The sequence below is a fragment of the Canis aureus genome, chromosome 30 (assembly GCF_053574225.1).
Source record: "Canis aureus isolate CA01 chromosome 30, VMU_Caureus_v.1.0, whole genome shotgun sequence".
NCBI lineage: Eukaryota > Metazoa > Chordata > Mammalia > Carnivora > Canidae > Canis > Canis aureus.
The window spans coordinates 7,767,520-7,793,866 of NC_135640.1; the positions used below are offsets into that span (position 1 = coordinate 7,767,520).

Consider the following 26,347-nt stretch of genomic DNA (forward strand, 5'->3'; position numbering starts at 1 on the left):
GTTATGTTTTGTTATCATTTCACTAGATATTTGGTTTGACTTTACTGGAATCTGATATCGGCATTCTGATAAAAGTTTTCAGTTATTTTTATATTTTTTTTCCTGAAACATAGTAAGCAAACCTACTAATAAAGTCTTCTGGGAATTCTGATAAGAAAAATTATGCAGATCTGTTTCTGTTCTTTTTTCTTATTTTCTTTTTTCTCAAAGTACCATGTTTACACGTTTGACTTTTTAACATAATTTACTTTTCTTGGCAAACTTTTGTTCTAGTATGAAGCTAATTGTGCTTGCTTTTGCTAGCCACTTGGTGGCTATGCAAAACAGGAATAATTTTAAATTACATTTGTGCTTGAATTTTGTTTTGTTTTTGACCATGTTGATGTTGTGATTTTGTGGATCTACAATATAATGAAAGATTATCCTATATCATTTTAATTTATAGGAAATTATGTATTTAATACATATTTGCCCAATTTCATACTTAGTACTAAAGAATTTTTGTTGCCATTGCTACTCTGACATGTAGTTAGGATGTATTTATTTTTGATTCACAATTAAACTGAGGTTACAGATTTTGGGTTCTGAATTTTATCAAAAGAGTATATAATATTTTACTCTATAACTTGAGCAAGATTTGATTTTTTCTATTTCTCCATATAACCAAAACCTCTTCGGAAGTTGTAGCTTAAATTTTCAGTTTGGCAGATGCCTTCTGGGCAAAAATGACTTCAGTGATCATCTTATATCTTTGGATTCCAGCTTTATTCAGAGTTTGGCTTGTATTTCTTTACTATCTTTCAATTCTTCAGTTATTTTAACACAAAAGTTTTATTTATTTTTCAACATTTTTAGTTACTTTCAGTTTGAATACCTAACTTGTAATATTCCTGAACACTATTTATTAGACATTTATTGAGAATTTATCAATTGATATATATCACTTAACCCAAAATTCTTAAAAATATTTTATTAATTCATGAGAGACACAGAGAAAGAGAGGCAGAGACACAACCAGAGGGAGAGGCAGGCTCCTTGTGGGGAACCCCATGCAGGACTCGATCCCAGGACCCCTGGATCATGACCTGAGTCAAAGGCAGATGCTCAACCACACAAGTGCCCCTATCACTTACTAAATATTAAAGAATTTGGACACTTGGAACTAACAGTTCTGTAACAAAAACAGATAAACAAGAAAAATGTGTTAGATAAATAGAGAATGGAAGAGAACCTTGAGGTTATCTAGATTAATGTCCTTACTCATGAAACCGTGAGGTGGTGTTGATTATGTAGACTGTAAACTGCAAACTTAAGACTGTCAGTTACCTTGAACCCAGATCAGAGTTCTCCTCAGTCTACTATATTGATTTACCTCCATTTATTGTTTGCCAGTGTTTCTAATAGTGGGATTTTGTTTCACCCTATAGATCAAGTTGGTTGTAATTTTTAAGTTCTTTAAGAGAGCTCCTTCACAACTCCTTAAGGAAAATTTTTGTATGAGGTTTTGAAATGTAAACTGCTAACAATGCATGCATTATGTTTTTTTTTTGAGTCCTACAAAGGTAGGAGGCTCACTTTAAATATACTTGCTGTATTCTATTTAACCAGAATAAGATAGAAAGGTTGTGTAATTTTACATAAATCAAAGGAAAAAACAGGAATATTTGCTTTGAGATCCAATCTGGACTACAGAACAAATTAGGACAGGGAAAATAAAATGCACAAGGAATTAATAAACCATCTACAAAAAGTATCAATTAGCAAGTATTCAAAAGTTTCGGGAAGGGAAGCCTAGGTGGCTCAGTGGTTGAGTGTCTGCCTTTGGCTCAGGGTGAAGTCCTATATTGGTCTCCCCATAGGGAGCCTGCTTCTCCCTCTCTGTGTCTCTGCCTCTTTGTGTCTCTCATGAATAAGTAAACAAAATCCTTAAAAACAAAAGTGTGGGGGACACAGGTGAATTTAAAATTGAAACGTTCTTTTTCCTCAGTGAGTCACCCATTGATTACCCAATGAACACCTTTACTTAATGGTAAACCTAGGCCATTTGGGTCAGAATTTCTTGCTAGACAATTTTTCAATGGGATTATTTGTTTTTTTCTATGAGCATTTTTCTATCTTTCTGGCCATAGATTTTTACAACTGTTGTTCCCAGTCAAATGCTTGACCTTTTACCTAAGAACATTAAATTGCCACACTTCCCATCCTCATAAATGTTCTCCTTTCACATTTCTTTTAAAGACCTTTCTTTCAACAAAACATTATTTTGAGAAAGTCTTTCTATATTAGCATTGATCAGAGGCAAGAATTCTGTGGGTTTTTTTTAATTATTACCAAAAAATAGTCAAACTTAATAAGGTTACTTTTATCTGCTTTTTGACAACTTGTCTGTGAAAGAAAATTTTTCTTATGATTGGATATATAGTAAAGTCCTATACATTATTTATGTATTAATAACAATTTCTATCATATATTGAGTGAATAATTTCTATCATCTATCTGCTAACCACAGTTCAAAGTAATTTTCCTGTGAATCTTATTTAATTCTCACAACAATATTCTGAAATAAGTACTACTATATTTCTCCTATTTTACAGATTTGAAAGCTGAGACTTGCAGAAGTGAAGTAACTTGCTCAAGGACAAAAGTTACTAAGGTTGCAGAACAGACATTTGAACCAAGATCATTTGGCTCTAAAGTCTATACAGTTTAGTGTTTGCTATCCAACTTTCTTTTTACTCTATTTGAACCAAACAAGTTCCTCATATAGGTAGAGTTATGCGTTATTTTATTATAAAAGCCATAATTTATCTTGTATTTTTATTTTCTGATTTTGGAGGTTTCTTTAAATTTTGTACTTTAAAATGTAGTCTTTTGTGAAATAGAGACTGTGTATTTGTTCTACACCATTTATAATATAATACACAAATACATATACACATATATATGTTGTAGTTTGAACATCTGGAGACAATACTGTATATGAAGTTTTTCTTTATTTTTTAAAAACATTTTATTTATTTATTCATGAAAGACACAGTGAGAGAGAGGCAGAGACACAGACAGAGGGAGAAGCAGGCTCCATGCAGGGAGCCCAATGCAGGACTCGATCCCAGGACCCCGGGATCACGACCTGAACCGAAGGCAGACACTCAACCACTGAGCCACCCAGGTGTCCCAGAAGTTTTTCTTTGTAATTTCTTTCTCTTCCCATGTCATAAAGTTAAATAAGCATTTCATATCATTAGATATTAAAAGCAGAAATAAGATTTAAAAGACTGCTTAGAAATTCATCACATAACTGTTTTTAAAAACTACAAATTCATTGCTATTCATGTATATTTTTCCATTTCACTTTGATTAAAAATGTTTATGTTCATCAATTCATATTCCACTTAGATCTCCACAGATATATTTACCATTTTGTATGCCCATTGTTCTCTTCCAAAACTTTTCTTCCTTTGCTTCTAATGGTCCATGAGTATAAAATTTTTTGAGAGCTGCCATATAATATCAGAGATATTTGCTGCAGGCAGAAAAGAGAATGGGTCTAGTACATCATACTTTCATACAGTACAGAGTGCTAGAGGATAAGTGCTCAATTCCTTTCCATCCAGTCGAGGCAATCTTTATACTCTAGATTCTGGTGTAGAACAACTTTGTGGGATTAAAGTTTGTGTGTGGCCTGAAATCTTGCCTTGCAATCGATTTCTTTCCCCTTTCCTGTCCTATGAATCCACTTCCTTCCTGGTTTCTCTGGGGAACACTTTCTCAATAAATCACTTGCAGGTGAATTCTCAGATATAGGGTTGGCTTCAACGGAACCTTATGTAAGACAGAATGTCTTAATATGTAAATCTTTGCATATGACTCTCATCATATTCTTAATATATCTTCTTAGATTTGGAATGACTATGTCAAAAAGAGTGAACATTTTTATGGACTTGACATTTGTACCAATATTCATTCTTCTCAGGTTATAAGAGTTTCAATGCAGCAGCAGTCCCTGCAACAATTTACTTCAACATGGACTGTATAATTTTAGCTAATTTCTAACATAAAAGAATTCTCTCTTTTCAAAAATTTTTTTTATCGATTATTTCCATGGATTCTGAGAAGGAGCAAATAGTTAGAAATCAGTGCACATGTTATTATTTTACCTATAACTCCAAAGGTTCGTGATCAACATTAAACTTAATTTAGATTGGTTGTACATAAATTTCAATTGAAACAAAAAAATTAGTTTAAATCAGACACAACTCTCTGTTTGGGTCTATGATAATAACAATCATTCTTTTTCAGTTCCCCTCTGTTTTGTTAATAACCTTAGAAATTTGATAGTACTATTTTGTCCTCATAGATTCCTTTTCTGTTCCACAAATGTTTATTGATTACCATCTACTTCCTAGAACTGGTTCCAAGAAATGGTAAATGAGACGGATGTACATCCTGCCAGCATTCTAATAGTGGATAGAGACAATCACACAGGCAAATAAAGACAATGTGAGATTTGTGCTAGTGAGGAAAGTACAGTTTGCTCTGGCGAGTATTTTGAAAAAGATTTCAAAAATCAGAAAAGGAATTATTTTTAGTGGATGTCTAAATTGAGTAAAGATTGAAATTAGTCAGCTGGAAATAGGCATGGGCCAAAAGGATTTATGAAGGGTGTTTCAGGAAATCTAATGTTTAGGGTTAAGGTTAATATGTACTTTCATGGAAGTGAAAAATTTGCTATTGCTGAAGATATTATCAGAAGCTAGTTGATGAGGAATCTTGTGGGCATATTATGAAGTTTAAAATTACACATAAAGGCATGAGAAATCATTGATAAACTTTGGATTTGGAGAAAGTATTATCAGGCTTTCTTGTTTGAAATATAATTCAGCTTGATGCATGGAAAACTGATTAGAGGAGGGGTAAGACAGGAGATGTAGCAAAGAGTAAGAAAGCAGTTAAAATTACCAGGTAACAAATAATTCAGTGTGTACTAAAGATAGTTGTAGTGTAGATAGAGAGAAACCATTAGAAATAAAATCCTATGGAATTATGTAAAATCCATAGAATTTGTGGTTGAATGGATATGAAAAAAAATTGAAGAGGAAGGAGTAAGGGATTAAATGGAAATTTCTCTTTGGCAGTTAGGTGGAAATATATGTCATTCTTCAAGATAGGGACTAGAATATCAAAGGTTTGAGATTGAGATGAAGCATTTATTTTTTGAAATACCGAGTCTCAGATGCCAATAGCAGAGTCAAGTAAAGATATTCAAGATATAACTGATATATACAACTTGTTTCATCATTTAATCAGTGCTGGGATGGGGATCCAAGTTTGAGAGACAACAGCATACACTTGAAACAACAGAGGAGGTTAAGAGCATAGAAAGCATGACCAGTTAGAAAAAGAAAAAGAGGATAAAATAGAAACTTGAACAGTATAGTATTTATTTATTTATTTATTTATTTATTTATTTATTTATTTATTTTTGTTGTTGTTTATTTATTTTGTTGTTATATATTTTTAAAATGCGGGCAGCCTGGGTGGCTCAGCGGTTTAGAGCCGCCTTCAGCCCAGGGCGTGATCCTGGGGCCCTGGGATGGAGTCCCACGTCAGGCTTCCTGCATGGGGCCTGCTTCTCCCTCTGCCTGTGTCTCTGTCTCTGTCTCTCTCTCTGTGGCTCTCATGAATGAATAAATAAAATCTTTAAAAAAATAAAAAATAAAATAAAAATGCAGTGGAGGAGTGGCCAGAAAGAAAGAAAATGTTCTCAGAAAAGAAAGTAATTAATGGGAGGCCAGAAATAATGACTGATGATTATCAATGGGTTATCAGTAAGGACTGGTGACAACGGGGAATTACAGGTAATGCAACTAGATTGAAGTGAGTTGTGTACATGGTAAGTGGGTAAGTGGAGAGTGAATATACATCAACTTTTTTAGAAGGATGACTGTGTAAAAGAGAAGAGAAATATAATCTGAAGCACGGGTTGGCTGTTTTTTTTTTTTTTATCCAGTTGTGTTTTCTTATTGTTTGTTTTTATATAATAAAAGATCACAGTACTTGAGTTAAGCAAATAAAATCCAAAATGATGATGCCTGAATAGTATAACTGCACAGTCTCAGTATATTATTTCTCATAACTTTTTTTTTTATAATTGAAGAACCGGATTTGTAGTTTACAAAATATTTTCACAACTATTTCATTTGATTCGTAAAAGAGCTGTCAGGAACCTACAGAGAAAATATTTTGCTTTGATTGTACAAGTAAGAGAATTAAAGCTTAGAGCCTGCACATGTCTATCTTTTTGTTGTCACTAGAGCCAAGACTCTAATTCAGGTCTTCTTTAAATTCATCATTCTGTCTTTTCCTAGAGTCAACTTCTGTTTTTGTACTTTTATTTTGTTAGAAGTTGAGAAAGGAGAGAGTTCAGGAATCCTACAAAAGGTATCTTCAATTAAAATTTGTATCTTATAATCTATCTACACTGGTGATTGTCTTGGTGTTATTACCTCAGCTCTAATTCTGATGTCCTACTCTCTGGCTATGAAACCTTTATTCTGTCACTAAAGCTCTCCAGACTGCACGTTTCCTCAACTAGACAATTCAAGAGTGGGTTGTGTCAATCTCTAAGGTATATCCAGCCCTGCAGTTCTTTGCTGCTTTGATTACTTTGACCAATTAATGATTCCTCTAGTTCATTCTACTTAGAACACAATAGCATAACAAATTCTTAGTACAATTGCAAATATTTAAGAAAGAGAAGTCCTTTTGCATTTCTCTTTTTAGTTGACAAGATAACAAATATCACTACAATTCACAAATATAATTAAATGGTTTATTTACTTTTTCTTTCTCTGACTTTATTGCCTAATTTTTCTATGGACACAGAAAACACTGCTTAAAACCAAGATGGTGCATTTCAACATTATCTGACTATAGTTAGAGTAGGAGTAGGTCCAGCTACCTTCTCACTACCATCTCTGTTCTTTGGTCCCATTGCTCTCCTTTTCACTCATAGATTGAAAGAAAAGACTTATGTGGGCCCTAGGTCCTTGATAGGAGTGCAATGTTGGGGTGGAAACTGAGCAAAGTCTGGGGGAAGAGATGATTTTCACTCTGGCTCAGAGATAGATTTACCATAAAGTTAATGAACTTAAGCTAATGAATTTAATTTACTTAAAGCTTAATGAACCTTCATGGAGGCTCACTAGCCAAGTCCCTTCAAGTTGCTGGGGGAGGCCCTGACAACGTATTCATACACTCTTCTTTAACAAGGGGGGGTGGGGCAACAACACTGTTAAACATGAGCCACAAAAACTTATTCATTCTTGACCTTGCTTGCCACTCAACTGGACATGTGCTAACTGCATTTAACTAGTAGTACCAATTGGATGATAACTGAGCACTGATTTATCTTCCCTATGGTTCTCTGTTGGTGATGGTAAATGGTGGTTATTTGAGTAAAGGCTTATCATCTCTTAATTTCATACTGCTCCTGTTCCTTTGATCAGTATCCCATTTTGTAATTAGTCCATAATGGTTTTTATGTCCCTCTACAGGGACAATAAAATTAATAATGGTTATTTTATCTAAAGTTTTCTTTTTTAAACCCAAATTGTTATATTTATTATATATCTCCCACCTTTCAGTTATTTTCATACTTATCCTCTTTTTCATTAAACAGTGGGTAAAATACCGAATAGCCTAAGGTAGGATATAAAAGATTCTCTTAGACTAGGTAGGAAATTTAAAATATTATCTCCTTTCATTTTTAGTGATTCTTAGAGTATTTGAAGGAAATTGTTTAATAGTGCTGAATCATAATTAATGCATTCTCTTGAATAAACTACCTAGTTGCCCTAGAAATATTACTTCTTAAAATCATATGGTTGATCTGAACTACATCTTTATTTAAAAGTTCTCAGTATTATGGAGATATTTTCATTTGCTAAAACAATAAATAGAATTTGTTTTGACTTACCTTATTCAAGTTTGGTATTTTATTTTATCAGCATAACAGAGATTATGAGAAAATAATCTCTCCATTTTGCCTGTTCTTTTGGGCCAAAATAGCTTTTTATATTCTTGGAGATATTTAGGATCTTGGGGATTTCATTACACTTAATATGCACAGGTATGGTTTTGATAAATGCTCAAATATCTCAGATGGTTGGGCACAGAAGACATTTATTCTTCATAGTTTGTCTTCTAATGGCTATTTTCATAGCTATAATGTGGCATTAAATGCACAATTAGAAAGATAAAGAACAGAGAAAGTGAATCAACAATACAAAATAGATGAAGAAATCAATACGTTTCAGGCAGCTTTGTATTTTCAACATAAAAAGACAAATTATTTGGGTAAATAGATACCCAACTGAATATACAATTTAAGTGCAATCTTTATCAGTAATGTGTAATATTGTACCATTTAAATAACATTAAGTAACACTGGATTTCTTTTTTATTATAGGCAACCATGCTAAGTAAGATTATTACTGATTTAGATAAAATGCATTACAAAGAAATATATCAATGAAGATAATTATTAAAGGGGGACCAAGATTAAACCCAAACAAAAGTAAATCAGTTATCTTATATTTCCTTTTTACATTATTACTATTACTATTTGTCATTTAAAATATTTCCTTCATGGAGACTATCTCTCAGTTTAATATGTAAATTGTAGCAGTTAGTCTGGATCCTAAAAACCTGGGGTGTCTAGCACAATATACACACAATTGTGCTTCTGTAATGAAGATAATTCTGACATAACAATAGCCTACTTCCCAGAAGAATAGTGATTTATGAAGAACAAGGTATAAAAATGTTTGTTTTACCTATATTCTACAGCCATTTTGCCCCTCTTTGTTAGAAAGGGTTGGCATAGGCTTTGTGATTTACTTTGGCATAGGCTTTATGATTTACTTTAGAGTTGGAGAAAGTAATTATAATATATATTATATATATATATACTGGAGAAAGTAATTAAAATATATATTATATATTATATATATATATGATATATAATATAGCTTCACTTGTGTGATGCCTAACCTTGAGAGATAGATATTTAATATATATACATATATATGTATATTAGATTATATATGTAAGGATAATCTATAGATGAGGAATAGTAAGCAGTGGTCAGAATGATAGCCAATAAGAAATTTGCCACTGAACTGCAGAAAAATAAAAATGGGGATGCCTCGGTGGCTCAGCAGTTGACGTCTGCCTTTAGCTCAGGGCGTGATCCCAGTTTGGGGACAGAGTCCCACATGGGGCTCCCTGTGAGGAGCCTGCTTCTCTCTCTGCCTATGTCTCTGCTTCTCTCTCTCTCTCATGAATAAATAGATAAAATCTTTTTTTTAAAAAGAAAGAAAATTAAAAATGAATAGTAATTTACCCAAAGCATAAAACAGAATATGTGAGTCTAAATAGACCCCAGGATAAATATTAAATGAGATAGAACCTAATTAGGGCCAGACTCTGTCCTCTTAAATAAGGGAATCAGTCGTATATTATTAATCTACATTTCTTAGGTTCATAATACTAGTAGGTTAAAAAAAATGTTTTGAGCAATTTAGATAGTATGATAAACAGAATTGTCCCTGAGATAAAAGATGATTTATAGAGAGAAATTGCATTATGCAAAAGGAGGCATAGTAAGCATATTTTAATGTGTTAGGATGATTCACAATACTGTTTAAAGTCTCAATGTATTTATAACTGACTACATAAAGCAATTGTAGTAGGTGTTGCTAGTGTCCCCTGCCCATATCCACTTTATTGGCTGGTAGGCCCATCAACCTAGCTATGGGGGCTGTGTTAACAGCTTACAATTGGGACAGGTTTCACTCTGTACTCCAGTGCAGTCAGTGACTTACTGATATTGGGGCACTATGGTCTATTTGTCTTGCCTCAGGAGGATGAATTTGATTTATGCTCCAAAGCATGTTCATGAATCAGATCAAGGCTAGAATTTATGTGAGACTATACTCTTGCTCAACTGCTTCCCTTTCCCTATTTTGCTTTTCTCATTTTTCTGATAAGAATTTCCTTAACTAATCTCATATACCTGAATCCCTGACTCTTCCCTGGTTTCACTTGTGTGGTGCTGAACCTTAGAGTGTTAGTATCACAAGTGGTCCTGGGAAGGACACCAAGGATTTGATTTCAGGGATGCCTCATCATCTAGCTACCTGGCAGTGAGCACTCTGTCACTTAAGGTAAGTAGAATACTAATTGTTCTCATCATTCTGTAGCAGTTTGTCATTAAGAATTTACTTTTGGTGAACTGAGAAAGGATAGAGGTGGAGGAAGGTGCACTTGTTCATGCAACAACAATAACTCTGGTATTTGAAAATAACAAGAACATACTTATGATAAGGACATGGAAACTGGGTGGCTGTTGCTGAGCACCAGTGATGCTTACAAGAGAGAAAATTATAGACTCCAGATGATAAGTCACCAATTTAATGCAAAAAATGAAAATCAGAGGGTCTCAATGGCAGTGTATGAAGGCATAGTCATCTCTGTAACTGAGAGTTGATCACACTAAAGAGTAGGCTCAGGAACTCTATGTAGAAATAGCAAAACTCCAGAAAAAGTTGAATTCTCATCTCTAGCAAATATATTGTGCCTGATAGGAAAAAGCAGGACTGAGATTGAAAAATGAGGATATCTATGGATATGTGGGTGGCTTCAGTGGTTGAGGGTCTGCCTTTGGCTCAGAGCATGATCCTGGAGTCCTGGGATCAAGTCCTGCATCGGGTTCCCCACAGGGAGCCTACTTCTCCCTCTGCCTCTCTCTGTGTGTCAATAAATAAATAAATAAATAAATAAATAAATAAATAAATAAATAAAATCTGTATTAACAAAAGAAAAATGGGGATATCTGGATATGTGCAATTAAGAACACTGAGCACCTGGACTCCCTTAAACCTGGGCTTCAAGATGCAGCCAACTCCATCATGTCAAAGGGTAGCAACTACTGCCTTCACCTCCCATTTCCTTTACTTGTAGTTCTTTCAGAAGCCTCAAGTCAGTGAGGTGACTTACAGGATAATGTTTCCTGAGTTATGATCTTCCCCAGCTTCCTATACAGTTTACCAAAGAGAAAAAATACATATATTTCAAAAAATTTCAGCATGGCCCAACTTATGAAATGCTGAGAGAGAAGAAAAGGAGAGTAGGATTATAGGTGGATTATAAACAATGGATCTAGACTATGTTTTATTGACAGAAAACCTGGGAGAGAATGCTGATGAAGTTAGATGAACAGAGGCGGAATATTAACCTGGATATGTTTGTGATATGGGGAAAATTTCCTATCAAACAAGATTTAGCATTCTGGCCAGGGCAACAAAAAGAAGGGTAACTAATTCTAATTCAGTGTTATAATGGCTCTTGGAAACTTGGAGGCAAAGTGGAGATAGATAAAAGCCAGCATTATATGAAGTAGAAATGCCAGAACTACTTGGAAGACCATGGAGGAAGGGGCAAAGCCACTCAGAGAAGTAGGTATATTAGAGTCAATTAATTATATAAGATCAGGAGACCCACCAGCTGTATGTTTTTTGGAAGAGCCCTTGTTTTTTTAAGGGAGCAAAGGATGCACAAGTCAAGGGAAACAGCAATGACTCTGAGAGGCTCTGCAGACTGATGCTTATGGCAGGAGATTCTGACCCATAACTGTGATTACATCACAAATAGTAAAGGCCAGGTGCTAACAATTAACAATCAGAAGTAAGATGGTTATTAGCATTCTAATGGCCATCAATTTCTGAATGTTAGTCAGGGTGACATGACTAGTGGGGATCTCTAACAAATGACACCAAAGTATGGTTTTCTTAGAGAAGCACTGTCAGATAAAACACAAGGCATGCAGTGATATTTAAATTTCAGGTTAAGCAATGCTTATTTTTTTTAGTAGAAGTATGTTCCAAATATTGCACAGGACATGTTTATACATAAGTATTTTCATTATTTATCTGAATCCTAATTTAATTGGTGTATTGTTTTATTTTTATTTGCTATTCTTGGCATATTTATCTTAGAGAGAAGATGGCCAGCCCACAGTATTGTTTAAAATATATATATATATATATATATATATATATATATATATATATATATATAATTAAAGGTTTTCAAGAATAGAAAGGCTATGGTCCAGTCCCTATAGAACAGTTGCTATCCCATTCCCATGTTCAAGACTTAAGCAGGTTTTTACACTTGGAATTCAATAGCTACTGGAGAGATCAGGTCCCTTCAAGGAAGGACCAGTATATATAGTAATGACTCTTCCAGCTGTTCTCCAAAGAGACTTAGGTTCATTTATTCAGTAATAATTCATTGAGGAAAAGAGAATGCCTAGGCCTATTAAAGGGTTTAAACAGAGATTCTGAATTTACACCAAAGACAAAAATGCATCATCTTTGTGTTATGCCTGCTAAAGAATTGGCGCATGGGAATTAGGTGACAAATGGAGTCTTGGTCCAGGACTATATATTACAACAGGTCTACTGAATCCACAGGCCTAAACCTGATAATTTCCCAGTTCCCTTCAAATGCCACTTCTAGCATCCTGCAAGGTAAAGTGTGTATATAATACTTAAATTCTTATTCTGATGCCTCAAAGTAGAGATCTCAGTCAATCCAGACTAGCCACTTAGACAAGTGGGTTTATCTGTGTTGGACAAGGAGATAACTGGAAGAGATGCTGTTGACATTTATCAATTGCCATACCTTTTCTCCCTAGCTACTGTGATTTCTGAGGCATGCTGCAGTTAATGGAGCCTTGTTTAAAAAACCGGGTTTGGTCATGACCAGTTGTATAATTTGCACAGTCCAATGAAAGACATAAATATAGAGCCTTTGTTCAAAAAGCAGAAGAGTGTCAATAAAAGAACTAATCTATAAAGTTTTCTCTTTTTTCATGATCTTTCTCTTGTAAAGATTTTTATTTGCTACTGAAAATTAATTGCATGAATTTTGCCATTTATCTTTATATTGTACAATGCCAGTTTTAAATGCAAATATTAGACCATTTAAGTCATTTTTAGAAACACCAAAATTCTCCAATTCAAATTTCATAACTCTTATATGCATGTGCATTTCATTCTTACCAGAAAAGTGGAAAAGCATAAAACTAACTCAAATGATTTTACTTTTTGATTTGCTCGCATTCTTTCAACACTCTATCCTTTTCACGAGTAAGGAAGAACTAAAAATAAATCACTGGTGGCTCTTTCTTTCGCCTACTTTCATCATTTTCAGAGTAATAGTTGGCTACAGAGAAGTAATAGGAATAAAAAATGATATGTTCAGGTTTCTTGGTCATTTGTGTTTCTAATAACATAGTTGCCCTTCTTTATTCAAAGCAAGTTCCAGTTGATTCTCACTGAATCCACATGTCATAGATGCACTGGAATTCCATGCTCACAGGACATTATAAATGCTATATGAAAATGGGGCAGCAAGAAATGGAGAACACACATATTACATGAAATTCCTCTGCTCATTCACATGTCTCATTGCCTTACTGTAATTCACAAGTTCAAAGACAACATTACTAAAATTTTGAAGACAAGGATATTAGATGATTAAACAAAGTATGGAGTCTGAGTGCAGGGTCCTATGTGAGTACACAGGTTGCACTCATGAATCTCATGATTCTGGGTGAGGGACAAAATTTGAGTGATGGGAGGAGCCTTGATAAGACACCTTAGCAAGTTATCCCTCTCAACCCCAGTCAGTAGACAATGAGTTATTCACTGAGCAAAGGCTGGTTCAAGGCAGGCCTATTCTGGTGGGTTTTGTGATCCTGAGACCCCTTGTGTTTGTCTTGGATCTGCCCAGGACCAGACTTTACTGAAGGCCACATTCTTATTGGTATCATTCCCTTTTCCTATCCCTCCCACCCCCCGCTGTCCCCTTACTCTCAGTTTGATCCTGAAGAGCATATAAATCTTCTCTGGATGTGTTTTTAGGAAACCTAACTTAAGACAACATTTGCCTTCTAAATCCAAGATATTAAAGCTTTGTTATTTGAAATCTGGTAATTAATGTTAATTTGTGCACCCAGAAAAGATTCTATGTATGTTAAATTTGTCATTTTGGAGATTAAGATGGGTCCCACTTTGCAGAAACAAATGTCTACTAGAATGTCAATGCTCTGAGTTCCTAGACATAGGTATGCACTTCAGAATAAAAGAAATTGGGAAGAGGAGGACAGTTTTGGAATGAGTATTGGAAAAACAGCCACTGGGAACAAAACTGTATTACTCAAAGGTTTAGGTAACTATTGGTCTAAAGAAATTACTTTTTTCTTGATGGTTAGGCAATCTTTAATGATTTCTTGTGGCAGAAACCCAATAACAACCAGAGCATGATGTCAAATGTGTTGGTCATGGGGATATTTGGGTGGTTCAGTCAGTTAAGCAACCAACTGTTGAATTCAGCTCAGGTCATGAACTCAGAATCCTAAGATACAGCCCTGGTCAAAGTTCACACTCGGGAGGAAGTCTGCTTCAGATTCTCTCTCCCTCTGCTCTTCCCCTCACTCACAAGCATGCGTGCTCTCTCTCAAATCAATTTATATTAATTAATTAAGTAGATAAAAAGAATTGGTCAGGGAAGCATGAAAAACTTATCTAAGATAAAAGAGAGTGAGAGAAAAAGAGAATACAACTAGATTACTTGTGTGTATACAGGTTGTGTAAAGATTCATCTGGCCACTTTCCCAAATAAAGGATTGGACTAGATGACAAACTATATACCTTTCTTTTCTCATCAGTCGAATCTTCTGGCCATTTAGCACTGAGAACCTAACACTGACAATTGCCTTTTTAAAAAATCTAAGTTAAGAGAGTTGATGGGGATCCCTGGGTGGCGCAGCTGTTTGGCGCCTGCCTTTGGCCCAGGGCGCGATCCTGGAGACCCAGGATCGAATCCCACATTGGGCTCCCGGTGCATGGAGCCTGCTTCTCCCTCTGCCTGTGTCTCTGCCTCTCTCTCTCTCTCTCTCTATCATAAATAAATAAAAATTAAAAAAAAAAATAAAAAGAGAGTTGATGGAGGGGCTTCTGGATGGCTTAGTTAAGCACCGGAATCTGGATTTTGCTGGGGATCTCAGGGTCATAGGTTTGAGTCCCATGTGGGGATCTATGCTGAATGGGGAGTCTCCTTGAGATTCTCTCTCTCCCTCTGCCCTCTCTCTCCACTCACTCTCTTAATCTATCACTTTCTAAAATAAATAAATAGATCTTTAAAAAAAAGAGGATTGATAGAGGGAGGTGGGTTGGGGGGTGGGCTAAATGGTTGATGGGCATATTTTTTACATTTGTTTTTATTTAAGATAGATTTGCCAACATATAGTATAACACCCAGTGCTCACCTCATCAAGTGCCCTCCTCAGTGCCTGTCATCCAGTTACCCCAACCCTCCACCCCATATTCCCTTCTACAACCCTTTGTATGTTTCCCAGAGTTAGGAGTCTCTCATGGTTTGTCTCCCTCTCTGATTTTTCCCATTCAGTTCCTCTCCTTTCCCTTTAATCTCTTTAAAAATTTCTTAAATTCCCCGTATAAGTGAAATCATATGATGATTGTCCTTTTCCGATTGACGTATTTCACTCAGCATAATACCCTCCAGTTCCATCCATGTTGAAGCAAATGGCTGATATTCATCCTTTCTGATGGCTGAGAAATACTCACTGTATATATAGACCACATTTTCTTTATCCATTCATCTGTAAGGACATCGTGGTTCCTTCCACAGTTTGGCTATTGTGGACATTGCTGCTAGAAACATCGGGGAGCAGGTGTCCTGCCCTTTCGCTGCATCTGTATCTTTGGGGTAAATCCCCAACAGTGCAATTGATGGGTCATAGGGCAGGTCTATTTTTAACTCTTTGAGGAACCTCCACACAGTTTTCCAGAGTGGCTGCACCAGTTCACATTCCCACCAACAGTGCAAGAGGGTTCCCCTTTCTCCACATCCTCTCCAACATTTGTTGTTTCCTGCCTTGTTAATTTTCCCCATTCTCACTGGTGTGAGGTGGGATCTCATTGTTGTTTTGATTTGTATTTTCCTGATGGCAAGTGATGCAGAGCATTTTCTCATGTGCTTGTTGGCCATGTCTATGTCTTCCTCTGTGAGATTTCTCTTCATGTCTTTTGCCCATTTCATGATTGGATTGTTTGTTTCTTGGGTGTTGAGTTTAATAAGTTCTTTATAGATCTTGGATGCTAGTCCTTTATCTGATATGTCATTTGTAAATATCTTCTCCCATTCTGTAGGTTGTCTTTTACTTTGTTGACTGTATCCTTTGCTGTGCAAAAGCTTCTTATCTTGATGAAATCCCAATAGTTCATTTTTGCTTTTGTTTCTCTTGCCTTCATGGATGTATCTTGCAAGAAGTTACTGTGGACAAGTTCAAAAAGGGTGTTGCCTGTGTTCTCCTCTAGGATTCTGATGGATTCTTGTCTCACATTTAGATCTTTCATCCATTTTGTTTATCTTTGTGAATGGTGTAAGAGAATGGTCCAGTTTCATTCTTCTGCATGTGGATATCCAATTTTCCCAGCACCATTTATTGAAGAGACTGTCTTTTCCAGTGGATAGTCTTTCCTCTTTTGTAGAATATTAGTTGAACATAAAGTTGAGGATCTGCTTCTGGATTCTCTATTCTGTTCCATTGATCTATGTGTCTGTTTTTGTGCCAGTACCACACTGTCTTGATGACCACAGCTTTGTAGTACAACCTGAAATCTGGCATTGTGATGCCCCCAGCTAAGGTTTTCTATTTTAACATTCCCCTGGCTATTTGGGGTCTTTTCTGATTTCACACAAATGTTAAGATAATTTATTTCAACTCTCTGAAAAAAGTCCATGGTAGTTTGATAGGGATTGCATTAAATGTGTAAATTGCCCTGGATAACATTGACATTTTCACAATATTTAATTCTTCCAATCCATGAGCATGGAATATTTTTCCATCTCTTGGTGTCTTCCTCAATTTCTTTCAGAAGTGTTCTATAGTTTTTAGGGTATAGATCCTTTACCTCTTTGGTTAGGTTTATTCCTAGGTATCTTATGCTTTTGGGTGCAATTGTAAATGGGATTGACTCCTTAATTTCTCTTTCTTCAGTCTCATTGTGAGTGTATAGAAATGCCACTGACTTCTGGGAATTGATTTTGTATCCTGCCACACTGCCAAATTGCTGTATGAGTTCTAGCAATCTTGGGGTAGGTCTTTTGGGTATTCTATGTACAGTATCATGCCATCTGTGAAGAGGGAGAGTTTGACTTCTTCTTTGTCAATTTGAATGCCTTTTATTTCTTTCTGTTGCCTGATTGCTGAGGCTAGGACTTCTAGTACTATGTTGAATAGCAGTGGTGAGAGTGGACATCCCTGTCTTGTTCCTGATCTTAGGGGAAAGGCTCCCAGTGCTTCCCCAGTGAGAATGATATTTGCTGTGGGCTTTCGTAGATGGCTTTTAAGATGCTGAGGAATGTTCCCTCTATCCTTACATTCTGAAGAGTTTTGATCAGGAATGGATGCTGTATTTTGTCAAATGCTTTCTCTGCATCTAATGAGAGGGTCATATTGTTCTCGTTTTTTCCCTCGCTGATATGATCAATCCCATTGATTGCTTTACGAGTGTTGAACCAGCCTTGCATCCCGAGGATAAATCCCACTTGGTCATGGTGAATAATCTTCTTAATGTGTTATTGGATCCTATTGGCTAGTATCCTGTTGAGAATTTTTGCATCCATGTTCATCAGGGATATTGGTCTATAATTCTCCTTTTTGGTGGAGTCTTTGTCTGGTTTTGGAACTAAGGTGATGATGGCCTCACAGAACGAGTTTGGAAGTATTCCATCTCCTTCTATCTTCCCGGACAGCTTTAGTAAAATAGGTAAGGTTTCTTCTTTAAACGTTTGATAGAATTCCCCTGGGAAGCCATCTGGCCCTGGACTTTTGTGTCTTGGGAGGTTTTTGATGACTGCTTCAATTTCTTCCCTGATTATTGACCTGTTCAAGTTTTCTATCTCTTTGTGCTCCAGTTTTGGAATTTGTGGTTTTCCAAAATGCATCCATTTCCTCTATTGCTTAATTTGTAGGCATGTAGCTGCTCATAAATACGTTTTTTCAATCGTTTGTATTTCCTTGGTATTGGTTGTGATCTCTCCTCTTTCATTCATGATTTCATTACTTTGGGTCTTTTTTCTTTTTAATAAGTCTATCTTATTAATTTTTTCAAATAACCACTTCCTGGTTTTGTTGATCTGTTCTACAGTTCTTCTGGTCTCTATTTCATTGAATTCTGTTCAAATATTTATTAGCTCTCTTCTTTTTGGTGTAGGATTTACTTGTCATTCTTTCTCCAATTCTTTAGGTATGAGGTTAGCTTCTGTACATGAGTTATTTCCAATTTTTTGAGGGAAGTTTGTATTGCAATGTAGTTCCCTCTTAGGACTGCTTGTGCTGTATCCCAAGGATTTTGAATGGTTTTATGTTCATTTTCACTAGTTTCCATGAATCTTTTAAATTCTTCTCTTCACTAGTTTCCATGAATTTTTAAAATTCTTTTAAATTTCCTGGTTGACCCATTCATCTTTTAGTAGGTTGCTCTTTAACCTCTGTGTGTTTAAGTTTCTTCCACATTTCTTCTTGTGATTGAGTACTAGTTTCAAAGCATTGTGGTCTGAAAATATGCTGGGAACAATCCCATCTTTTGGTATTGGTTGAGACCTCATGTGTGACCCAGTATGTGTCTATTCTGGAGAAAGTTCCATGTGCACTTGAGAAAAATGTGTATTCAGTTGCACTGAGATGGAAAGTTTTGCATATATTTGTGAAATCCATCTGGTCCAGTGTATTATTTAAGGCCCTTGTTTCTTTGGTGATGTTCTGCTTACAAGATCTGCCATTTGCTGAAAGTGCCGTGTTGAAGTCTCCTACTATTAGTGTATTATTATCTAAGTATCTCTTTACTTTGGTTATTGATATAACTTGCAGTCTCACATTCGGGGCATAACTATTCATGATTAGTAGGTCTTCTTATTGATGGACCCTTTAAGTATGATATAGTGTCCCTCTTCATCTCTTACTACAGTCTTTGGGATAAATTCTAATTTATCTGATATGAGGATTGCTACCCGTGCTTTCTTTTGAGGACCATTTGAATGGTAGATGGTTCTCCAACCTTTCATTTTCAGGCTGGAGGTGTCCTTAGGTGTAAAATGAGTCTCTTGTAGACAGCAAATAGATGGGTCCTGCTTTTTTATGCATTCTGATACCCTGTGTCTTTTGACGAGATCATTTAGCCCATTCACGTTCAGAGTAACTGTTGAAAGATATGAATTTAGTGTCATTGTAATACCTATTCAGTCTCTGTTTTTGTGGATTCTTTCCTTGGGCTCCCTCTTTCTTTTATAGGGTCCCCCTTAATATTCCTTAAACAGCTGGTTTGGTGGTCACATATTCTTTCAGTTTCTGTCTACCTTGGAAGCTCTTTATCTCTCCTATTCTGAATGAGAGCCTTGCTGGATAAAGTATTATTGGCTGCATGTTCTTCTCATTTAGGACCCTGAATATATCCTGCCAGCCCTTTCTGGCCTGCTAGCTCTCTGTGGAGAGGTCTTCTGTTAATCTGATATTTCTCCCCATATAAGTTAAGAATCTCTTGTCTGTCACTGCTTTAAGAATGTTCTCTTATTCTTTGAAATTTGCAAATTTCACTAAAAATGTTAAACATCTTTTATTGATTTTTTTTTGTGGGGTCCTCTCTAACTCTTGGATCTGAATGCCTGTTTTCTTCCTCTGATTTGGGAAGTTCTCAGCTATTTTTTGTTCAAATATACTTTGTGGTCTTCTCTCCCTCTCCGCCTTTTCTGGAATCCAAGTTAGACGTATATTCTTCCTTCTCAAGCTATCATTTATTTCTCTAAGCCTTTCCTCATGGGCTCTTGATTGTTTTTCTCTTTTTTCTTCAGCTTCCTTCCTTCCTATCAACTTGTCTTCTGTCACCCACTCTCTCTTCCACCTCATTAACCCTAGTAGTTAGGACAACCAGTTTGGATTGCATATCATTTAATCTATTTTTAATTTCAGACTGATTAGATCTCAATTCTGCAGCAACAAAGTCTCTAGATTCCTTTATGCTTTTTTTCCAGAGCCACCCATAGCTTTATCATTGTGCTTGTGAATTGAATTTATGACATCGTATTTAAATTCAAATTCTGTAAGTCTGTGGCAGAGAGTACTGTTTTTGGTTTTTTGTTTTGTTTTGTTTCTTTTGTTTTTGGTGAATTCTTCCTTCTAGTCACTTTGTCCAGTGCAGAGTGGCTGTATGAGTTGTCTGAGTCAATAATTTCAACCATGACCTAAGTCGAATATACCTTATTGATTCCAAAGAGGTCAGAGACAAGAAAATAAAATAAAAAGAACAGAACAAAATTTTTTAAAAAGGACCACTAATGTGAAAAGAAATTTTAAAACAAATAGTAAAAATAGTCAAAAACCAAAAACAAAGGAAAAGAAAAAAGTAAACAGACAAAAAGGGGGAGGGAATGGTGATGATGAGGAAGTAGTAGTGGAGAGAGAATGTAGTCTACCTGAGGGGACCTAGAGGGTGATCATCTTGGTTCTGAATGTATTTTGTTCTGTATGTTAGAAGATGCTCAATCCCGAATTCATATAAAGCAGCAATACTTACATAAAGCCCGATCACTGATCACAAAAACATAAACAAGATAAAAGAGTGGGGGTGCAGAATGGGAAGGAAGAGAGAATATAATGCCACAGAATGAACCAAAAAGGTATTCCATCTGGTTCTGGGTGTATGTTGGTCATGTGTTAGAAGGTACTAACTTCCACCGTTGAAATAAATAAATAAATAAATAAATAAATAAATAAATAGGCAAAAAAACAAAGAACAAATACCCATATTTTGTGTATCTATCAAAATTAAATGAACAAGTTGAAGGGAATCCAGAAGTGAAAAATATATCCAAGACATGTAATTGTAGAAATATGAAAGTCAAAAAGTAAAAAAACTTAAAAATGAAGAATTGGTAAAATATTGTAGTTAAGGCGGGAAAAGAGAAAGCATATTGGAGATTTTTAGTCTGATATAAAAACGAGTCATAAAGGAAAAAAAAAAAAAGTGGGACCCTCTAGTTCTACATACTGTTTTCCCTCTGCCCTGGAGCTTTCCAGCGCTGCTGGGTCAAGAACTTGCTCTTCCCCTGTCTTTCAAGCTGGGCTTCTGGGGATGGGTCTGACGTGCTGATTCTCAAGTGTGTGTATCTGGGGGAGATGCTTGGCCCCCAGCTGGGTGCTGGGCTTAGTATGAGTGTTTATCTCTTGAGGCCTCTGTCCCCTGGCGCCCCGCTCCTCCCAGGCACACAGCAACACAGGAGGAACAGCACCAATGTGGCTGCCAGACCTCCAGCTCTGGAGTCAGCTCACTGTGAGTAACTAACCACAGTCTCCCAGTCCTCACTGGCCTAGGTGCTTCTGGGGCCAGCACCGGTGCGGTGACCTGCACAGCTTGGGGACACCCAGCGGCAGGAGAGTTCTCACTGTCCTGTGCTCTCCTCACTTCAGCCTGTCCCAGGGGGACAGCAGGATCACCAGCTTTGTCCACTCAGACACCCTGGGATCTGGAGCCCAGTGGGCTGAACTGCACTCCCAGCTGCCTCTCCCAAAAGCAATGGGGCTCAGCCACCTCCTCCCAGTGCCGGCCCACGTAACCCACTGGCTTTTTCCAAATGCCTCAAGGGCTGTGCGCTCAAGCCCTTGAACGATATGGGAGGGTGGTTCACAGTGCACTCCACACCTCCCCCCCTCCCCGCCCCGTCTGCCCGCCCTTCGTCGTATAGTGTCTCCGGAAACCTGGAGGCGTCCCTGCCCTTCCTATGATTCTGCCCGATTTCCCTGCAGAGCACTTTTCTGTCTGGGAAAACTTCGGTGTGGATTTTTAAAGTTCCTGCTTCTCTAGGGCTGGGTTTTCCTGTCGGCAGCTCTTACCAATTTGCCTTAGCCCAGCTCCTCGTGCGCCCCCTTCCCCACTTTATTATTTTTAATTTTTTCTTCTTTCCTACCTTGTTAGAAGTGAAAACTTTTCTCTCTGTAGCATTACAGTGTTCTCTCTTTAAATCACAGGTCAAATTCATAGGTGTTCTGGATTTTTTTTTTTTAATATTTATTTATTTATTTATTTATTTATTTATTTATTTATTTACGATAGTCACACACAGAGAGAGAGAGAGAGAGAGAGAGAGAGAGAGAGAGAGAGGCGGAGACACAGGCAGATGGAGAAGCAGGCTCCATGCACCGGGAGCCCGACGTGGGATTCGATCCCGGGTCTCCAGGATCGCGCCCTGGGCCAAAGGCAGGCACCAAACCGCGGCGCCACCCAGGGATCCCTGGATGTTTTGAGTATTATCTAGGTAAGGTTGTGGGGCCAGGTAAGTTGAGGACCCTACTCTTCTGTCGTCTTCCCAAGAATCCCAGATGATGGTTATTGAAGAGGGCACTTGTGATGAACATTGAGTGTTGTATATAAGTGGTGAATCACTAAATTTTACACTTGAAACTGATTTTGTCATATATGTTAACAAACTAGAATTTAAATACAAAGTTGAAATTAAAATAAAATGAAAATATCTAAGTTAGAATAATTTTGTTTTCAATTGACTACATGCGATGTTTGAAAGAGGATTTCTTATATTTTGTATCTGTATTCTAGAGAAATAAAATTCTGGCTTTTAATTCTGTCTAAAATACTATTTCACCTTCAATCATATGAAGGAATTGAAACTTTTGTGTAATTTATTTAATGTGTAATTATAAATCTGAACTATTATTAATTTCAGTATTAAAGTTATAATGTCCTCTAGCAGTTGCTTTTCTAATTCATTACCATGGCTTTATAGATGTAGAATAGGGCATAGAAGATGCCCTATTAGTCAACTCTATTGTTCTGTTTGATCCCTCTCCCCAAGTCTTGTGCAAATGGTTCAAAGCCCTTATATTCTGATTCTAGCTCCTCCACCTAATATGACCTCTTATCAGAACACTTCAGAATGCTAATGCTTCCAATTCCTTCTGCTCAATAGTTATTTCTCTCCAAACCTTTAAGGTTTGTGATTGCGAGGCATGACCATCTCTTTTGCTTCAACTTCCTTCATTTTGTGAATGCTTTATTATAAAAACATCTGTGCTTAGTTTCACTTTCCTTCTTCTTTTCTTCATCCCAAGTTCCTGAATTCTAATTACCCTTATAAAATATATCAACTGGTTCCGTTTTATTATCCAGTACCTGAGGGCATGCTGAATTACCACAGTTTGGAAGCTATCCATTAATGCAATTTTCCCTTATTTATAAGCCTGCTTTGACCAACCCATTTTCAGAATTCCCACTGCATATACACTCTATTCTTACAATGTGATTCTTAATATATTTTTGTCTTTCACTTTCTCTCATCCCCTTTACTTCCAACAAATGTTTTATGCAACTAGTAGTATTTCATTGTTTCCCTTGCTTTGTTCTCTGCCAACAATGTTACCAGATTTTGTAAGTTTGGATCATATACTATGTGTAAAATGGTATCTCACTGTGATTTTAATTAGCATTTCATTAATTGCTAAATGAGTCAGGCATCTTTTCATGTGTATATTGGCCATTAGTGTTTTCTCTTCTGTGAAATTCTTTTTACTCACATTTCAAACAAGCTTTTTTCCCTATGTAACCTAGATATTTTTTCCTTTGTATTTACATGTCTTTGACATTTTCTCCTAGTTTTTGTCTTATTTCTTACTCTTTTTTTAATGGACTGAAGTTCTTAATTTTAATAGTCAAATTTATTAAACTTTTCCTTTTGGCTAATACTTTTGCTTCCTTTTAAAGAAAATCCTCCATCCTGTGAACATAAATGTTGTATCCTATATGTTTTTCTAATACTTATATAATTTTGCCTTTCACAATTAAGTTCTCTTTCCCTCTGGAGTATACTTAGTATATCATGAAGTAGGGATCCAAATGCATACTGCCACATTTATGAAATTATGTAAATCAGAATTTCTTTTTCAACATATTATATTAATAAGAAAAGGGGTTCCCAGGTGGTTCAGTTGGTTAAGCATCTGACTACTGATCTCAGCTCAGGTATTGAACTCAAGGTCATGAGTTCAAGGCCTGCATTGAACTCTATGCCCAGCATGCAGTCTACTAAAAAAAAAAAAAAAAAAAAGATATGTAATACAGTGAATTATGTGTATTTACCAATCATGGAAGCGTTGGAGTAAAGGGTTCTAGCTTGGAATCCAGGAATTATCAACAAACCAATGTATACATAGCTAAGAAAATAGCAACCTCTGCTACAATCAGAAAGAAATAGAATAAGAAGCTTTTGTGACACTGTTGTCTCCAGGATAGAGCTGCATTCTGGGAATAAATTGGCTGCTTCATGAACTATTTGGTTCAAGGCATCCAGTATGATGATATGGAAATCATACTGGATGCCTTGAACACAAGTATTTTCTCTGTCCTTCATTTGGTTCTGAATTTAAATTTCATGTCAATCAACTAATTGGTAAAAAATGAACTATATCAGGACCGTAGCTGCAAGAGAGTTTAATGAAGTTTGGTATTTAACTTCCTAGGTGTTATGGTACAGAAAGATACACTAGGAGGCAGTAAGAATGGCTCTTGATAGTCAATCTACTATATTCACACCAATAATAAAATGTCTCAATTCCACTTATTGAACTGTACATTTGTTCCTTAGTAAATTATAATGTTATTTGAGTTATACTTCAAATTTCATATATTCATAGCTATCTGGACCCTATTCATTTCACAAATAAATTTATCCTTGCATCGAACCACAATGTTTATTTTTAAAATTTTATTTATTTGAGATAATTATTTATCATGAGATAGCAGGAGATGGGGGAGGAAGAGAGAGACACAGGGAAAAGCAGGCTCCCCACTGAGTAGGAAGCCTGACATGGGGCTCCACACCAGGGCCCTGGGATCACGACCTGAGACAAAGGCAGATGCTTAACTGACTAAGCCACCCAGGTGCCCAAAACCACAGTGTTTTAATCACTAAAACTCTGTAATATAGTCTTGATATCAGGTAGAACAAACATCTCTTTTATCCCAACACATATACTTATTCTTCTTCAGGAGTGACTTAACTATTCTTGAGCCTTGTACTTATATATAAAATGTAGAATCAACTTTGCAAGGTCTTAAAAAAACTGGACTCACATTGAATTGAACAGGTATTATCTAATATCAGGTACCTTTATCATATCTTTTGAAATGATCATAGGGGTTTTCTCCTTTAATTGATTAATATGATGATGCACATCAATAGATTTTCTAAAATACACTACTGTTATATTCATACAAATCTTTTTAAAAGATTTTATTTATTTATTCATGAGAGACACAGAGGGAGGCAGAGACACAGGCAGAGGGAGAAGCAGGCTCTCTGCAGGGAGCCAGACGCGGAACTCGATCCCAAGACCCTGGGATCACTTCCTGAGCCAAAGGCAGGCGCTAAACTGCTGAGCCACCCAGGGATCCCCTAGAAATCTTTTTTAAGATTGAAATGATTTGGGTAGCCCTAGTAGCTCAGCAGTTTAGCGCCGCCTTCAACCCAGGGCCTGATCCTGGAGACTGGGATTGAGTCCCGCATCGGGCTCCCTGCATGGAGCCTGCTACTCCCTCTGCCTGTGTCTCTGTCTCTCTCTGTTTCTCATGAATAAATAAATAAAATCGTAAAAAAAAAGATCAAAATGATTTGCTCCTTGAAATTTGTCTAAGATTCTCCTATAAAACATGTTACGCAGTTGACCCTTGAACAATGCAGGAGTTAGAGGTGCTCACCCTCCATGCAATTGAAAATCTGCATGTAACTTTTGACTCCCCCTAACACTTAATTACTAGTAGTCTACCATCGACTGCATGCTTTTCAGATAACATAAACTGTTGATTAACAGATACTTTGTATTACATACTATATTCTTACAGTAAAGTAAGCTAAAGGAAACTGTTATTCAGAAAATCATAAGGAAGATAAAATACATTTATAGTAGTGTACTATATTTATTGAAACAATCTGCATATAGGTACACCCTGAAGTTTAAGTCCATGTTGTTCAAGGGCCAATTGTACTATAAAGCAAAAGTGAAATTATTTTGAAGATGTGACTAAGGGACTGGATCAGTTAATTTTGAGTTACCAAAGGAAGAGTTCCCTGTGGGTTTGATCTAATCAGAAAAAGCCTTTTTTTTTTTTTTTTTTTTTACTGTTAC

General features: G+C 36.3%; 1 protein-coding gene and 1 long non-coding RNA gene across 4 annotated transcripts in view; one reads left to right on the forward strand and one right to left on the reverse strand.

Annotated features, from left to right (window-relative positions):
- The window catches only part of LOC144301719 (uncharacterized), a 232,326-nt gene that overhangs the window by 139,981 nt on the left and 65,998 nt on the right, over nt 1-26,347 (reverse strand). The gene's annotated exons all lie outside the window — the stretch shown is intronic.
- LOC144301718 (uncharacterized) overlaps nt 22,283-26,347 on the forward strand; it is a 359,087-nt gene continuing 355,022 nt past the window's right edge. The window contains exon 1 of the mRNA XM_077878759.1: nt 22,283-22,467. The gene's annotated coding sequence lies outside the window, so the exon portion shown is untranslated. The remainder of the gene's footprint in view (nt 22,468-26,347) is intronic.